An 18,823-nucleotide genomic window follows, 5' to 3' on the forward strand; every position below is an offset into this window, starting at 1 on the left:
TGTACTTAAAAACAATAAATACAAAGTGCTAGTACACCACCTTCCTCTCAACTCGAGCACAATTTGAGCAGCAGTGGCCAAATACTCAAAAACAGAATTATTATTATTTAAAGTGAGTACTGAAATGACAACTAGAGGGTACAGAGCAGGGAGAAAAAAAAAAAGGAATTGACTCTTTTGTTTTCCTGAAAATGTCAAAAAAGTGAGAAGTGCAGTGTGAGATTGATAGCAGCGATGAAGACAATGTGGGAAAAAAAAATGCTCAAGGTTGAAACAATGACCAATGAGGCATCGGCAGAGGAGCTGGAATGATTGATATGGGTGACAAAGTGAAGACCCCAGGCTGCAGCACAGATGAGGATTCGGGATTCTGTGTCTACTCTGTCTGCTCATCTGGGGATTGATGAGGACTCAGCACTGGACCTCATACAGCGCTGGAAGGCTGGCGAAAATGAGGGGTTGAGGAGTGGTCTCTCATGTTGTCAGTTCTACTTTTCAAGTAGACACAGCTGTTTTGTTCTGGGGTTTAACAGAAAGTCGCCTTTAGCCTCGGTTTTACAACCATGGGCCAGGGTTCAAAACAAATGAAAATTATGATATTTAAAATATCAAACAAAGTATAATATTGAATAAATAATAACACAATTACATATTCTTTGAAACCATTTACCGTATTTTTCGGACTATAAATCGCACCTGAGCATAAGTCGCATCAGTCCAAAAATACGTCATGACGAGGAAAAAAACATATATAAGTCACACCGGACTATAAGTCGCATTTATTTAGAACCAAGAACCAAGGAAAACATTACCGTCTACAGCCGTGAGAGGGCGCTCTATGTCTTCAGTGTAGACTACAGGAGCACAGAGCAGCATAGAGCGCCCTCTCGTGGCTGGAGATGGTAATGTTTTCTCTTGGTTCATTTCTCTTGGTTCATGACAAATCAATTTTGATATATAAGTCGCACCTGACTATAAGTCGCAGGACCAGCCAAACTATGAAAAAAGTGTGACTTATAGTCCGGAAAATACAGTACTACAAATTTACTAACACAGTAATGCTGTCTTATAAACTCAGCAGCTGTAAATGAGGGAAAGACGAAATAAACCAAAAAAATCCCTCTCTCATTACCAGCACTATTCATGTCCTTCTGTTTCTGTAGTGAGCTATTTGAACTGGTAACTCCCCAAGGGCGAGCGACATCTCCACCAACAGCCCCTGCTGACAACCAGTCACATTTATATTTAGCCAGAGAGGAAGAGGAGGAGGAAGAGGTGCCAACTGAATAAGACCCGTTTCCCCTCTGTGAGGATGAATCCTGTAAGATCTGCCTGCCTGCGTCTCTCACTTTCACTTGGTCTCTCTCTGACCCAGAAAAACAGCCCCAGCATGACGGAGAAATGCAGGAGTGCAGGCACACCTAAATATAAATAACTTTATAAACACTTACAAGTCTAATGACGGGTAGAAGCCTGAAAAGACGGTTTGGAATGACTGCAGAGAAATTCCCGGCTTCTATTCACTTTTGAAGAGCTAGAATGCCAGGGGTTGGTTTTTATAATAATATAATACAAAACCATCCCAAGACTGATATATCAGGATGACTTAAGTCCACTAGCCGGGTTACAAACAACCATTGCTGGGTGTCGCCGAAATCTGAGCCAGTGATGGGCGACTTGAAGAGCGTAAGGGGTACTAAAACACTTAAGAGTCATTTCTCAAGCACCGCCCAGGGAATAAATAATCAACTTGATTTGGTCCAGTGCGGCCAGTCACGCTCCATTGTAATTTGAGAGGCTGTTAGGATTAGTTTAAAGTGTGAAATTAATAAAGGGCAAACTGAATGTGATAGAAATGTGGGAAGAATTGAGATGAAACAGAAGGGAAAGGACAGACGAGAGGCTGAGACGTGTGCGTGTGTGCGTGTGGGGACAGACTGGAGGGCAGTGGGAGGTTTGGCACAAGGACAGAGATTACAGAAGTATTCTTGGGGGTGGTCTAAAAGGAGGATGTTATGACCTTTCCCTGCTCACAACACAACCAGTACCAGATTCACAGAGAGGAAGACTTGAGAGTTTAGAGTCAGAAGTGCTGGTCTTATGGGTGGTAAAATGACACTAGATTAGTGGGACATTTATACAGGATTGACAGGATGGATCAGCCATCCTAGCTCCCTCTTTGAGTAAGTGCAGTATGTATACTCTGCACAGAATGCAAGTCATCTGTTTGCACTGAATGCCCAAATGAGCTACTACTGTACATATGCTAAAGTGTGTAGTACAGTATATAATCAGAGAGCCAACTGTGTGGAATATACTATATCAGGGTTGTGTCATTCTTAAATTCAATCCCTTAATTTCAATTGAAGTAAACAGGTTACAGAATGACTGAGCAATAAACAGAATGGATGGATGGATGGATGATCATAACAATAGACAGAATGACAGACAGAGGTAGATGTTGATTGACAGAATAACAACAGTGACAGAATGACACAACATTAGATAGATAGATAGATAGATAGATAGATAGATAGGTTTCTGTAAAAGCATTAGCATAAAAGCACTGTGTGTCTTACACTTGTGCTATATTTGAATAAATAAATAGATTTCTTGGGTGTTTTTTGCAACAGCTTTTTAATAACTTTACATCATTCTTCTAACTAGGTTTTTTTGGATTTTGCTTCAAAACTGCAAAGTACTGTATCTTCCAGGGGAAATCAAACGGAGGACGAGCACATGGGCCTGTGTTTGTATTGACGTGTACACTGTACACTGGTCACTTTCTCCCTCACCTTCACCAAGCAGTGTTTGTCGTTCCCTGTTTATGTCACCATAGAGAGCAGAAAAGGCCAGATCTGAACATGACCCGGAGAACACCTACTGTTCAAGCACTTTCCTGAGCCACAGACACTTGACTTACCTGTAAAGCATCAAGTAACAATCTGCACTCTTTAAAGCATCTTCAAATTCAAAACCACAGTCCCATTACAGCATAGATACATGTAAGGTGGTGCGTGCTGTGTGTCTGCCAGGCTGATCAAAAGATGAAGAACACAGCCTTCCTTCAGACACAAACCAGTCCCCTTGCTGTAATCGGCCATTACAGCGGTGAACAACTGCAGTACACTGAATCAGTCACCATCAGTGGAGATGTTTTTAGGGGTCCAGGTAACATTGTTAATTTACACAGCATGCTTATTTGGGTATCACAGTGCAATTGTTCAGGGCAGGTGGGGACGCCACCTCACCTTGCTAAGATGCAAATGGCCAGTTCTGAACACCTGTTTCCAGTGAATGTGTCCTCTGAGAGTGAACAGAAGGCATGAGGAAGCAGTCGGGATAGATGTGTTAGCCTTGATGCGCATGTGAACAATAACATATGTCTTTGAATGCTCGAGTCTGATTAGTCAATTGTGGCATTCAATGGTCAGATATTTATAATGACTGCTAAACTGGATATTTCACTGTTGACCGTGGCACCATACCTGTGAATACATTTCACTCCATATCCCGTCTCTTTTTTTCATGATGCAGGTTGGAATAGCTCCCGGGTTTCGGGCAAAAATCTCCCACTCTTTACTGAGAAGTCGTGGCCTAATGGTTAGAGAGTCGGACTCCCAATCAAAAAGGTTGTGAGTTCGAGTCCCGGGCCGGCAGGAATTGTGGGTGGGGGGAGTGCATGTACAGTTCTCTCTCCACCTTCAATACCACGACTTAGGTGCCCTTGAGCCAAGGGATCGAACCCCCAACTGCTCCCCGGGCGCCGCAGCATAAATGGCTGCCCACTCTCTGGGTGTGTGTTCACAGTGTGTGTGTGTTCACTGCTCTGTGTGTGTGCACTTCGGATGGGTTAAATGCAGAGCACAAATTCTGAGTATGGGTCACCATACTTGGCTGAATGTCATTTCACTTTCACTAATTGGCCCCATCCTGTGACTCAAAACAGTTACTATAATTACTAACTGCAGTAAACAATGGTCTTCAGTCCTCAATTAAATCAACACAAAGAAAAAATGCGTACAACAAGAAACTGTTAATAGCTACAGTAAATATAGCTTGAATAAGGAACTTAAAGTCAGCATGAGATTAAAATTCACATCTATATTGTAAATGCAAAATTCATCCATTTATGTTCTGTCTTTCTTTCTTTCTTTCTTTTTTGTTTAATCATTAATGCATTCATTTTTAAGTGTAACCCCCACATCTCAAAACCAATTAACAACAGATGCATATTTTCAATAATTTATTACACTCGGATGTATGTCATAGTGAGGTTAAAACATCACTTGTAACTTCTGCTTTATTATTACTTTAAAACATTTGTAGAAATGTTAAAATCACTCTTAAGACGTTAGCAAGCTAGCTAAAAGAAAAGTACCTTGTGTGGTAGATTAACAGCAAATATAAATATTGTATTTGAAAAATGTTATCAAAATTTAACATGCTAAATCATGTGTAATCTGAAAGACAGAATATTTTCCATGTATATGTTTTGATATTTATTTAGTAACCATGTAATAAGTTGGATAAATATGTGACCCTGGACCACAAAACCAGTCTTAAGTGTCAATTTTTCTAAATTTAGATTTATACATCATCTGAAAGCTGAATAAATAAGCTTTCCATTGATGTATGGTTTGTTAGGACAACATTTGGCCGAGGTACAACTATTTGAAAATCTGGAATCTGAGGGTGAAAAAAATATATTTAAAAAAAAAATTGCCTTTGAAGTTGTCCAGATGAATTCTTAGCAATGCATATTACTAATCAATATTTAAGTTTTGAGATATTTGCAGTAGGAAATTTACTAAATATCTTCATGGAACATGATATTTATGATTTTTGTCATAAAAGAAAAAAACAATAATTTTGACCCATTAAATGTTTTTTTGGCTATTGCTAAAAATATACCCTGGTGACTTAAGACTGGTTTTATGCTCCAGGGTCACATATCTTATTTTGCATGTCGTTATGATTTGCAAATTATAGCAAAAAGACAATAATCCAATGAAATACGCTGATACTAATCAATAACAAATAAATAAATAACAATAGAAATGATACTTTATTTGGCTAATCCAAAATATACCTTACTCTTTTAAGGGGCCGTTCACATATCACGTCTTTTGCGCGCTCAAGTTCGTTATTTCCAATGTTCGTTATTTCATAATGGAAGCGACGCTCTCGCAGCGCGAGGCGCCCGTTTTTCTATGGAAGGCGAGTCTGCACCACATCGAGATAAGAACATTTAAACTTTTCAGAGAGCAGCAAGCACACCGCAGGTCATGTGACAAGAACTAACCAATCAGCTTCATCCTTTCCCGTAACAACGTTGAAAGCTCAGCCAAAATGAAGGAACAGCTGATCATAGTTGTATATGGATTGCCATTTTTGAAAAAAATTTAGTAGCAGAGCTACTGCAAGCGACTTTTAGAGCTGCAAATCCATTTATCCTTTGCTGAAATTTCCGCGTCTTCAAGGAGAAAGCACGTCATGGTTGCTTAGTAAAGGCAGACGCTTCAGGAGCGCTTCTGCCCGATCGCTTTGGAAAGAAGGGGAAAGCGGTGCGCCGAGCGTTTTCCACGCGTTTTTAGGCGCGATATGTGAATGGCCCCTAACACATTTGTCCAACAGAACTTTTTCATGAGTCTACTTTTGGGGCTTAAAAGCTGTAAATCTGCTAAATCCACATTAAATCAGCTTCCTTGTAAAACTGGCTGAAAATAAATGTGCCAGCTCTGGATCTAGTTTCAATGGGCTGCAGTCATCACAAGCAAATCCTGATATGAACAGAGTTTTTTTTTCTAATTTAAATAAAAACTTGAGGTAACCTTGAAAAATTCACAGAAAAATAACATAGAAACCAGATTCTGCCATATGATCTAAAGCAAGGTTGGTGGTTTTCTTGAGCAGTCTTAAGTAAGCAGTCAAAGTATCTTTTTTTGCAGGATATTTAACAATAAATTCGTTTAGATTTACACTGCCCATATCGCCCAGTCCTAGGATAAACTGTAGCTCTCTTATAATCCACAAGATCCAAAGTTTTACACCAAAATCAATAAGGTCTTAAACTTCTTAAAGAAGGATCTGTACTTGATATACTTTGAAGAACTTATAGTACCTTACCCAGCAAAGACATACAAATGAGAGAAAGAAAAGGAGGGAGGAACATTTATACTGGATCTGTGAGTTCATCCCCATAAACAACACACCAGTCCTTAAACAAATCACAAATTACAAGACTTCCCAGAGCCATTCAGAGTACATAAAACTGCTCATCAAACCATATGCTGGAAAATTTATCATCATACAGCTCCATTAACTGACTTCTTTCTGCATCTACCCTAACTGCCCAGGGATCAAGGGGTAGGTCGTGGCCTTATGGTTAGAGAGTTGGACTCGTAACCCAAAGGTTGTGAGATTGAGTCTCGTACCGGCAGGGATTGTAGGTGGGGGGATTGAATGCACAGGTGCAAAATGGCTGCCCACTGCTCCAGGTGTGTGTTCACGGTGTGTGTGTTCACTACTGTATGTGTGCACTTTGGATGGGATAAATGTAGAGCACTAATTCCGAGTATGGGTCACCATAATGGCCACATATCACCTCACTTTCACTTTCAACATTAAGAGTTGTCTGATGGATCTAGACCAGCGTGAGAGATTTTGGCCAGTTGAAAGAAACCAGTTATTAATAATGTTGACAATTTGAGAAGCATAAACACAAAAACCTTTTGAGGTTCCCATTACAAAATGAAAAAAAGTATTCAAAAAATGTAATGCATTTATTTTTACAGTTTAAGTGAAAGATAATTGTACAATTGGAACACAACTGAATTGGTTTGCAATGTGCCACATTTAATTATGTGGTGAAATAATATTTTAGTTGTTCAGTGTCTCAAATTAAAATGGACTTTAAATGCAAATGTTATGGAAAATGAGAGTTGTAATGAAAAAGATTATTAAAAGTATGCTTGCAAATTTTTTTGCTATCTTTGTGTAGGCAGCTTGGGGCAATATGATTTTTGTCCTTAAAATTGAAGTTTAACAGAAAGAACCAATTGGAATGTGATATTAGCAGGATATTTTAGACACTTTTTTTGGGGGGGGGGTCATGAGAGGTCCTGTGATCTATGAGCATTGTTAGTGCACTCAGACTTATCTGAAAGAAGATGAAAGGCCAACATGGGACAGTTAGTGGCTGCTCTTACATTGTCTCATCAATTAATAAAAAAAATAGAGGATTGTCTGCTGATAATGCACTTTCTATCGTCTCTTCCAAGTTGGCATCACTGTCTTGGTGAATTTTGAAAATCTACAATCACTGGCAACTACAATTCCGGAGTCATTCAATTATCATTCTATCTCTGTTCCTCTTTGCTGTGCAGACTAAATAGCAACCCGGAAATTGATAATTTGACAACAGCATCAGGGTTTTTAAAAAGGGGTCAAGTTTGGCTTGCTAGCATGGTCCATCATCTGGATGCAAAAAGCATCTTTCTCCATCGACAGCCATTCAAAAGCAATCAACATATATATTGCTATATAACTTGACTGCTTGTCCAAAATTATTTGGTGCCATCAGACAATCAGTGTTGTCATAATTTCATTAATCAAATGGAATTTATGGTAAATGACCAAATAAATAGCTGCAGAATTGAGTACCCATAAGCAAAGACGGCAGATTTCAAACTGCATGCTTCAGAAGAGTCCTGTGCCGGCTGAGCACCAACCATTGAGATAAATAGCAAGGTTAACAGATAGTGATCTTCCACATATTTGAGATATTTAAGTGAACGAATGCAAAGACTGATTTTCATTCATGTTCAGAGGAGACTCATTATTGGGACTTAAATGCCATCATGTGCTGAAAATAGTAAGTCTAGGGTGTTCTGTAAAGACTGGGGTAACTCAGTATTAAAAGAACCCTCAGTCCATTATATTATCAGGGGTTACTACAACTTTGGCGCATTGCCATTATTGAGGAATTATGAATTATTTATGCAGCACACATTCAAATCATGAAGGCTAAAGGTGCAGAGTGCCATTAAATGGCTGTGATTTCATATTTTAAGGTTTAATGAATACACTGCAGACTTGTTCTCTCACCTGAAGGTTGCCTGCCGACTCAAGACGAGGACATCATTTTACGGCATGTTAAAGGTACACAATCGCCTCGCCTTAAACGCTGTCCAAAACCAATGCTCTGTCCACATTTCACAGCATATCGCTGTTTTTCTTTGCTCATGCCATTGTTAGCCGTTTTGAACGAGCACATTCGGGCCAATGTGACTGCTCTCTGGCAGCTCACCAACAACAACTGTTATGCAAATTTACCTCTGTGTTTTATTCGGAAGAACAAAGAGATTTTGGGTGGACAGTTTCAGCTTTGGTCTCTGGTCACTTCAGGGCTTTCAGATTTGTAGGTTTAATTAATTTTCAAAGGCAAGCCTGCGGTTTATTACAATGTGCAAATTATTCTCAGTGGCAGAGCAAAGCACGCTAATCTGCATGTAGTACGTTGTGAAAGGTCATTCCCTCCAGCTCAACAGACAAAGCTCACTCCAAATTGATAAGCCTGAAACAGGGGATATGCACAAACACGCTCAGACAATACAAAAATATGAACACCTATTGATGCCCTGTGCCACAATCTATTAGTCAAGAATTCAATGATTTGTTCCATGGTGTCTGTGAAGCTAAGCAGGATAATATAATACAAACATGATTTTGACACTGCAAAAGCACAATCTGATGTTTGCTAATGTTTGTACTAGTGTTGTCAAAAGACCCGGTACTTCGGTACCAAGTCGGTACTAAAGAAATTCAAATCTGACGGTACCAGGTTTCTTTAAGTACCGGTAGTACCGAGGTCCCGTTCAAACCCGGTTCAGCGCTATGATTTCCGCGAAGCAGAAAACGAGGACGGAATCTCAAAATCCAGTCATGAAAATGAAACTTACATTTTAATATGGACAGTCATGGAATTTGTCGAAGTTAGCATAAATTAATCAAATCAAATCTCCATATGGACCAGTATCTGTAAATGTTAAGCCGCACAAGTTTTTTGAAATATGTATCTGGGCGTCTCTGTGTCAATTAATGAATGGCAGAGACATCTGGGTTTGTTAACTACATAGACTGAAGCGCATGACGCTTGCATTCATTTCAGCATCTGAGCTTCAGAGTTCTCTCTCCATCAAGCGATCTGAACTTTTCAGTTCATCTGAATGGACGCACAGCGCACCTGTATTTGACGCTCTGTAAACTCCTTCTGAAGGCGCACGACTCACCGTCGCTTTACTGATAGCGCTGTTTCTCACACATGCAAAGAGAAAGAGAGAGCGAGAATCTTACCACGCTGAATCGACACGCTATATGTAAACTATAATCTTTGTTGTCTTCTCCTGTCAAAATAATGGAGTTCATTTAGAATTATTCATATTAATTTTCGAACAAGCAGTACGCATACCGGTTTCTCCAGTAATGGGCGGAGCTAATGCGCAAATGGCAATTTCATTGGCTGGCGCTGATCTAGTACCGTCCCTGTTTTGATTTCAGCAAATCAGTTTGACCGAACGCTGACAACGTGATTAATATTCATGAACCCAGCAGCTCATCAATTCATAGTGCATTGTATATACATTAGTATAATAGCAGAATTAGTAGTAGTATTATCTTTTAATAATAATTAATATGATCTATTACTATTTTTTACAGAAACCCTCAATGACCAAAAATATCTTAAGCATTACCACCAGTCTTAAGTTCAGTTAAAATGACAAATATGCGTTCATTAGGCTTAAAAGCAACTGCACAGGCACTTTGGAAAGAAGGAGAAAGCGGCGCGCCTAGCATTTTCCACTCGTTTTAGGCGCGATATGTGAACGGCCCCTAAGACTTTTATTCGTGCAAATTCTCCAGTACAATGTTGTTTGCAAATGTTTAGTCGTAAAAGCTGATAACATTGCTTTTTAACAGTTAATATTTAAAGCTTTACAAACATGATCTGTGATCAGTTTGTCGTTTACCAGTTCATAATTCAGTCGTGCAGCCTAATTTTGACTGAATGAGAGAGGTAAATGTTTAAAGATATTTGAAATGCACTTTTTTTTTTTCTAAGTATTCACTGCTCTTTTTCACACAGCAGGTTTTTTGTGTGTGTCCGATGTTTTTTTTTTTTTCTGGACAACCTTCTGATGGATTTTACCATCTTGGATTGTCTACAAATTTTACAGCATAAGCTATAAAGCTGTTTCCCAGTAAATAATAAAATACAACGCACTGCAATCTTATTCTGTTTTATCCTTATTCTTTGTGAAAATATGTTCTGAAAGATTCCTTAATAAGCTTTGTTCGGGATGTTAAACTACTTTAGGAGCCCTAAGGACTGCCATGGTGAAAACAATATTTGAAATCTCCTTGTGAAATTTGCTAGAGTATGGGTCAGTGTTTTGACTGCAGAAGAGTTCGACAAAGGATTACTAACACATAATAAAACAACTCCAGGTATATTTTTGATGAGAATATGACAATGCAAAATGGTTAAAATCTCTTAAAAATCTATGCTGAATGATAAAGACCCTTTATTAATAATTTACTTGGGGAAAAAAATTGAAAAAACTGAAATATAAGTACATAAACCGATTAATCGATTAATTGCAAACATAATTGACAGATTAATCGATTATCAAAATAATCGTTAGTTGCAGCCCTAATAGCAAGTCATTGTTTTATAAAGCAAAGGCTTTATGAATCCATCAACCATGATAGTGGCTGCATAAATATGCACATTCTGCTTTTAGACAAATTAGGTACTGAAGGGAGGGGGAAAAAGGTCTATGAGGTCTCACTTTATATACACAGACAGTCACATTTGTTGACTCCATGTCTCTTTGATGTAAATTCTGACATTTCTGGCAGCTCTGTTTTCTGTGAGTGATGGCACTGCCTTTTACTGAGGTCAGAAATATTGGTTAAATAAATCTCAGTCGAAAAGTGCAATCACAATGCTATGGTGAATACTGGGTATGAGTGGTTTCCTTTCCTTTTGAACCTTATCATTTAAATTCGCTTCTCAATTTTAGTTTCTATGTGACTGCTTATTAGAATTCGGCAGTCACAATGTGGCAAGGATCAAAAAGATGCAAAAATGTCCGAAGTTAGAATGAAACCAGATTTTACATCCATCAGGCATTTCATTTAAATGAAGGAACTGGACGAGCAATGCCACAAAACACTGCCATCCACGGGAAAATCCCATTAAATGAAGTGAAGACCAAAAAGCTAGAGATGCTTTGAAGACGTGCCAGCATTTAAAAAGCATGATAGTGTGAAACTGAGAGCTTTTCCTTGCTTAGTGGATGAAAAGCTGAAAGAGCCATTATTGACTGAACAGTTATCAAGTTGTTTCACAGTTTACTGTCTCTCTCTTTGTGTCAGTGACATAAGAGACAGATAGCCGGCAATACGGGAGCAGGTGAGTACTTTGACATCTGCTCTAATGGAACGGTCTACCCTTGGGCACTCGCTTTAGCACAGTCAAGGAGGACTGCAGAAGTTTGAACAGAACAGAAACTCAGTAGTAAATCTAATAAGTGTTACTGATCCAGAATTCCATTGCAATACTAGGGTTTACAATTTTTGGATTACCTGTAAACATGCAGTTACCATATAACCTAAAATCTAATAATTTCCCTATGATATTCAACACAGCTGATGTAACAACAACATGGTTTCCCAGGTTCCTTCCCCCTGAGCAGTTTGTGTTTCGAAGCACAAAGAACACGTGTAAACTGACAGCTTGTTGGAACAGGTGTGACTGTGTTTGATCTATGCATACGCTGGCGTGTGAGCCATTAAGCACGACTGTTTAGACGTGACCACAATGAGGCTTGTGATGATTCACACAGAAAAAAAACAGCACAGATGCAAACACACAAAAATAAACATATGCTCAAGCTATAAGATTATCTAATTAGAAAGTGACACCATAATGCTAGTAGAAAAATATTTTTGTTCTTTTCTCTAATTTTTTTTAAATCTATATTTTAGTAATTCATTTATAATTTTTAATTGTTTATATTGTATATCATTCATTATGTAAGAAGAGAAAAAACTATGGAAGTCAATGGGAACCACCAACTGTTTGATTACAAGCAATCTTCAAAATATCTTCTATGTTCAACATAAGAAAGCAACTACAGGTTTGGAACGGCATGAGGGTGAGTAAACGATGACAGAATTTTCAATTTTGGGTGAACTATCCCTTTAAGTGTGACCTCTATGACAAGGATACTGTAAATCTACAGAGAGCTCTCAAAGCTTCCCAAGTAGCAGTAAAGCTCAACATTAGGAGTGATGTTAAGCTCCCCATATGTCTTTATGGTCATGTATACGCACACATTTTTAGCAGAAACACTCTTTCTGTCTTTATAAATTCTTCACTGCACTGAATATTCACAAAGAAACAACTCAGACCTTCATAATCGCCCCCTGACAGCAGTGTTAATTTTGACACGAAATTTTTATTTAGTTTTAGTCTTAGTCTTTTGACTATAATTCTTTTTAGTTTTAGTCAAGTTTTAGTCATCTGATTTGTTTTAATTTTAGTCTTATTTTAGTCGACTAAAATTGCTTGGTATTTTAGTCGACTAAAATTGCTTGGTATTTTAGTCGACTAAAATAAGACTAAAATCAATAACAGATTTACTAGACAATTTTTTACAGCTGGTATAGGAAACAAACTTAACCAAAATATATAAAACACAAATTAAACTTTATTTCAACACAACTGTGTCTTTATTTCGATTCAAAAGCTTTTATGCAGCAACAAACACTGTCATGATAATGTAAACAATAACTAGCTGCCAATTGACCATCAATAAAAGAAAAATAAAGTTAGGTCCAGGACCTTAAAGCTTACAGCTGAGCTGAACAATAAGTGCATACATTTAAAGTACATATTTAATAAGTTGGCAGCTAGGTGGATAAAAAAAGTAACACGATTTTATAAGGTATTCATTTGTCTAGCAATATTGTATGTTTTAAATACTACAATATTGCTAGATTTGTATGTATAATGATAGGATGTGAACATTCATGTTTCACATGACTAATATAGAAATATTTGTGATATTGTCAACAAGTAGAACATTATAAAATATACTAAACATTAGTATTAATCAAATGTATTTATCATGATATTACGTATTAGTATTGTGCTCGCATCTAATTTGAAGAAGGGGCTATTTTACAGTACTTTTCAGTTCGTAATATTTAATGCTACAACATCTACGCACTGCACTATTCCAATTTTGCTTAGCTCAATAAACAAAAGAACATCGTTGTAAAATTACATTTGAGAAAATGTCCGGGTGGCTCGTCTGTAAATGTCTTTTCAAATTGGTTGTGTTCTTGCCACGAATGAGCGGTCTGCGTGCTTTACACTTTGTTTTGTTTTGTTCGTCGTCAAACGTGAAGTGAGCTGTGGACATTTTGTCGCTCTTTTAGACAGTAGGGACTTTAAGCAACAGCTGCGAATGGAACGGCTACAGCGACCGGAAGTTTGCCGTCACACCGCTGTAGCCAAGAACGTAAAAGTCACTAAGCAACGGTAAAACAGAACAGCGCAACGCAGCATTAATTAATTTATTGAGATCCAAAAAAATATATAATTTAAAAAAGCAAGAGAAGGATTGCTTTTGGCGTTAAATGACAATCTTATGTCAGAAGAGGAGTTTTTAATATTGTATGATGTAAATAAGTCTAAAAACATAACATGTATTTACCTAACCTCTCACGTTGTAGCGACTCTGGCAAATCAGCTGTTCTCCCGTAGTAGACCGTTAAATTAGAACGTCACAAAGTAGCAGTTAAATTCGCGCAGGCGCAATACAACGCCAGAATGGCGTTGCCGTTCCACCAGAGGCTGTTGCTTAAAGTCCCTATCACCTCTTCGAATGCCGACTTCCCGGGAGCTCATAAAAACTGAAAACCTTCGCTTCACGTCTCAATAAGTCAGGCTCGGATTGGTTCTCTTCTCTCATGCAGTCTTGCCTGTTATATTTTGCCTGTTCTTTTGCTCATTCCTCGCATCTCTCCCATCTGCTGATTTGATTTTCGTCACAGTCTATTTTCGTCTCATCCTTTATTCGTTGACGATAATGTCAATCAATTTAGTCATAGTTTTAGTCTCCATCAGTGCCTTCTATTTTAGTTTTCGTTTCGTTTTCGTCAGCAAAAATATATTCGTGACGAAAATAATGACGAAAATATTTAGTCAACGAAATTAACACTGCCTGACAGCAGTCTAATCATCCTATAACCCACCAGAAGCCAAAATAATTAAGCAACTAAAGTAATCTATATGGCATGTGGCTTATTATTTCATTTTTGTTGGCCTTTTTTATTTTTTGAAGAAATATCAGGGAGGACTGGGAAATTACAAAAAGCCACATGGCCAACATTATGAGAATCTTTATATTTATATGAAATCATATTTTATAAAAATAAAAAAAAAGAACTCTCAAAATGCAACATTTCTTGGTAATTTATAGTAACTGGATATCATTGTCTGTAAATTAAATGTTGAACCGTTGATTGAATGTGCACACAGATTAATTAAAATCAGACAAATTAATCAGTTGAATTAATTTTAAAAGATGTAGTCAGTGTGTATTTACTGACAGAAAAGGATTAAACAAAAAATTGCCCAGATGTTGCACATAGGCCTTGGAGCCACAAACTGCCACCCAGGTCTCAACTTTCACCCATATTTAAGTTGAGGCTTTAGCTTTTGGAGCAAGGACACTGCCAACGTTTGCCCAGTGAAGTAATATAAGAGTTGATTTACTTTTTGTTCACACAAATGTTATTTTAACACAGAAACTTGGTTTTCACCATAATTTGGATGAATAGCAAACATCAAGCTGTCTACATCACAAAGTTTTGATCTTGGTAAGTATCCCAAACATTGTTTTCATAATGCAAGGTGCAGCGTGATGTTAACAAACAACACTTCACACAAAATCATTCAAGTCACATCATACTGTTATGTCAGACCCATATTTGCATTACACCGGCTCATTCACCAGTAGGGGTATGTCAGCGATTAGCCTACTCGCTAATAACAGGACGCTAAAACTATTCACTTATCTGAACGATCGGGCTGCTGCTTCCTAAGCAATCTAGAAACTTGTTGGCTCGTCAAATCAGAAATTAGAATCAGAACCATCCATTTTATAATGTTTTTTATAAAAACTAGAGCAATATCAAATCATAAATCTGAACAATTCATTTATTTTCCCCGCCATTGACTCTGGCTGTCTCAAGCCACAGCCCCAGGCCTAGAGATATTCGCTGCATGGATGGCAGTTACCAAACGTTTGTCTCCTCTCTGTCCCTGGGCTCAGATCTAACAGCAGCTGGAACAAACACACTTTATCAAATATACGTCAAAGGATGTTTGCAGAAGCAGTCTGGCATTACATACAATATTACTGCAACCAACGGCCACAAGAAGAGACGATAAATGAGTGGAACAATGTCTCCGTTCTGACAACATCCCCAACCTCAGCTCATCCATTTGTTTTGTGGGTGTCCCTGTAAATTAGATAAAAGACAAAGGCTGCATAACATGCCGATGGCTATGTGCAGGGAGGGATTCATAAGGATCAGAGTGATGCATTTTGGTATAAACATGATTATATGACAACTGAAGACAGTGGGATACAGAGAAATGGAGAAAGAAAGGAGACAAAAAAAAAATGTCCCAATGTTTTTGACTGGTTGTCATATGCATGCAATAATTTGCACATCTTAATTTTAGACAGTATTTTTTGGTATTTCCTATAAAATCATTCAAGAAATTGCAGCTGCATTATTTAAATGTATTGTCTTCACACCAGTCTATTATTATGGTATAAACTATTTCAGATAAACCAGACCCTAACATCATTTGAAAACAAAGGCAATTGTGGTAAGGTACTTTACATGTTTATCAGACAATCTCTTCCTATCAAAGCAAGCCAGAATCAGCTCCAGACTTTGTCACAATTAAAACCCTCTGGGGTCGACAAACATGGATACGTGTTGTGGGTGCTTCTCCTGACAACACCGAACATAACTTAAATTACACGTTCAGTTTTGATCGTACAGATAAGAGCAATACATCAATCGAATCTGGAAAGGGTCTACTTTTATTTGTATACAGACATAATAACAAAAAAACTTTGCGCATTTATAAAATAAAGTAAACAAACAGGGTGTGCTGTCTGCAGCCTTGGTTCTGCGTGATCTTCATTATTAAACGCGTCATTAAAATGAACTGTAAATCAGTGAATACTCAACAAAGAGACATGACTTTTCCAAACAATAATTGCTGACCAAATGTATAAACTAAATGAAACATTATTGAGTTTAATTCGCAGAATCTAAATGTCTCACTATGCCTGGATGTTTTATTTATTTATTTATTTATTTTATTTATATTCTTTAACAGACAGCAATATGATGTAAAAGTAATATGAGTTATAATGTTACTAGCCTAATGTCGGTAAAAGTGATTAGACAAAACGTTACTGTGATAGGCTATTCTCTGTTCACGAATTTAGCCATATATATATTTATAACTATAGTTTTTGGATTGTATAGGACTACATACAAAGCATAGTGCAAAAGAAACTGCTCTCGTAAGTGAATATCAAGTTATTTTTTGGGATAACTAAATATATTCTGAATAATCTACAAACAAAAAAGTATACAAATGTATTTTGTCCTCACATTCTTTCTTGTAACTCTTCCCTCTCAGTTACACACCTGACTGAAAGGCTCATTATGCAGCTCATTATGCGGGTGTGAATCACACTAATATTCATGGTCAATCATGCCTACTCGCATATGTCCTCTTGAAACAAAAAGTGTCTTAGAAAAATGTTATCAATATATTTTGATGATATATTATTATTGTTTTCTGTGATCAAGTAAAAAAGATGATTTTCACATCATTTTGAAACAAAGATTCTAGGCTACAAGCTCCAGTTCTCAAAAGTCTTCAGTACAAATGTTCAGTATGTTTTTCATGGCATTATAAATGTCATTTTCTCAAAAACACAATCATGTACATACATGCTATTTACATATTATTGTACCCCAGTTTGTACTGAATACAGTGTTTTCAAGCTTAAACCATGTACGTTTATAAGCAACTTAAAGCACAAATATCAAGGCATGTCAGTACTTCTTCAGGCCCCCCCAAACACCCTTAGACCCCAGAGGGTTAAAAGTCTGCCAACACAATACTGTATGAAGGCTGACTTACTGAATCCACTAGGGGATGTTCTGACAATAATGCTGCAAGCATGTATGCTCGACATGCAGAAGGCTGTACAGCAACTTATGTTACACCGCCAGACTTTAGAAATCTTTGATTTCACCCAAAAAAGTCATTGGGCAAAGTTGAAATTCACTGGATCAGGGAGAGATAGAGAGAGAGAGCGAGATAGAGAAAGCAAGAGAATGAGTCAAAATGGTGAAATATTGATCACAGTAGCCCCGCCAATCCAACATGCATCAATACACTCTATCTCTCTTAATTAACAAAGTGTAAAGGTTTAATTTTTTATGATTAATCATCTGTATTCATATTTCCTCCGCATCTCAAATTTTAATTGCCCAAAAAACCCATCTAATGTTTATTTAAAGCTACAAGCACCACCTACTAAACACAGATTTCCTTCAGCCCCTCAGAATGCAGTACATGTGTGCAGTCACCTGACTGTCGGGTGCCAACCTGCGTGTCATGAGAGAAGAGAGTTTCATTTGTCAGGTAGGAGCAGTATCTAGTGGCAGGAATCCTTCATTGCGGCATCCCGCCTAGATCGAGTCTTTCCAGTAATTCAGTAAATGGAGGAGGAAAATTCAGTATACTAAACATTAGAGGGACAAATGTAAAAAAATAAAATAAAATGAAAAAAGTTTATTTACCGATAAGATTCATAGTAGTACCTTAAGGGTACATATAACTACTCTAAGGCAATAATGTGCACCTTTTAGTGGTAGATAAGTTATCAAAGTTGTCCCTTCAGTGACAAGCTATTGCACCCCTAAAGGTATTATTTTTGCAGATATTTTCTGACAGTGAAGATAATCTCAGCATAGACAGCTCAAAGTGATTGGCATATCAGTCGTTGCCAACCTTTTTAAGCCCAAGACACCCTGGCCTCGGCCTTTATGAAAGACAAAATCTACCTATTGAAGAACTGATAGGAAAGGACAGCCCAATATTGTACTTCCAATTTGAAGCCTTTTATTTAGTATTTTAATTAGCGATGCACGGGTCGTGAGTTTTCATCATGTTAATATTAATATTAACTAGCAAATTGGCAAATTACAATGTGTGTATTAATCTGACATCAGCTTTACTTTTGAAAATTGAAAATGCTGTGATTGTTTACGTGTGGGCATGTGTGTAAAACGGCAGACAGGTGATTGATTGATTGATTGAAGAGCCTGAGAATCTGTGAGTCGGACTCAATGTGGTTGGTTTCTCATGATATTGAAGCTATCCTTGAAGAGTCCACTAAATGTAAACAGATTGAAATTCCTGCTCCACACACGAGTGGACCCCTTATCATGTGCTTATCACCGGGGACCAAGGGAGACCGTGTCTTGCCGTTTACGTCTCACCCTACAAAACATTTATCATGAACACAGTCTCTTTCCCTCAACCTCTTCTCACGTTCACATACAAATTACTCCTACTTATGCCGATAACCTGTTCTCAGGTCGGAGCAAGTTAAAGTTATTGGTGTATTTTGGACTA

The sequence above is a fragment of the Carassius auratus genome, chromosome 29 (assembly GCF_003368295.1).
Source record: "Carassius auratus strain Wakin chromosome 29, ASM336829v1, whole genome shotgun sequence".
NCBI lineage: Eukaryota > Metazoa > Chordata > Actinopteri > Cypriniformes > Cyprinidae > Carassius > Carassius auratus.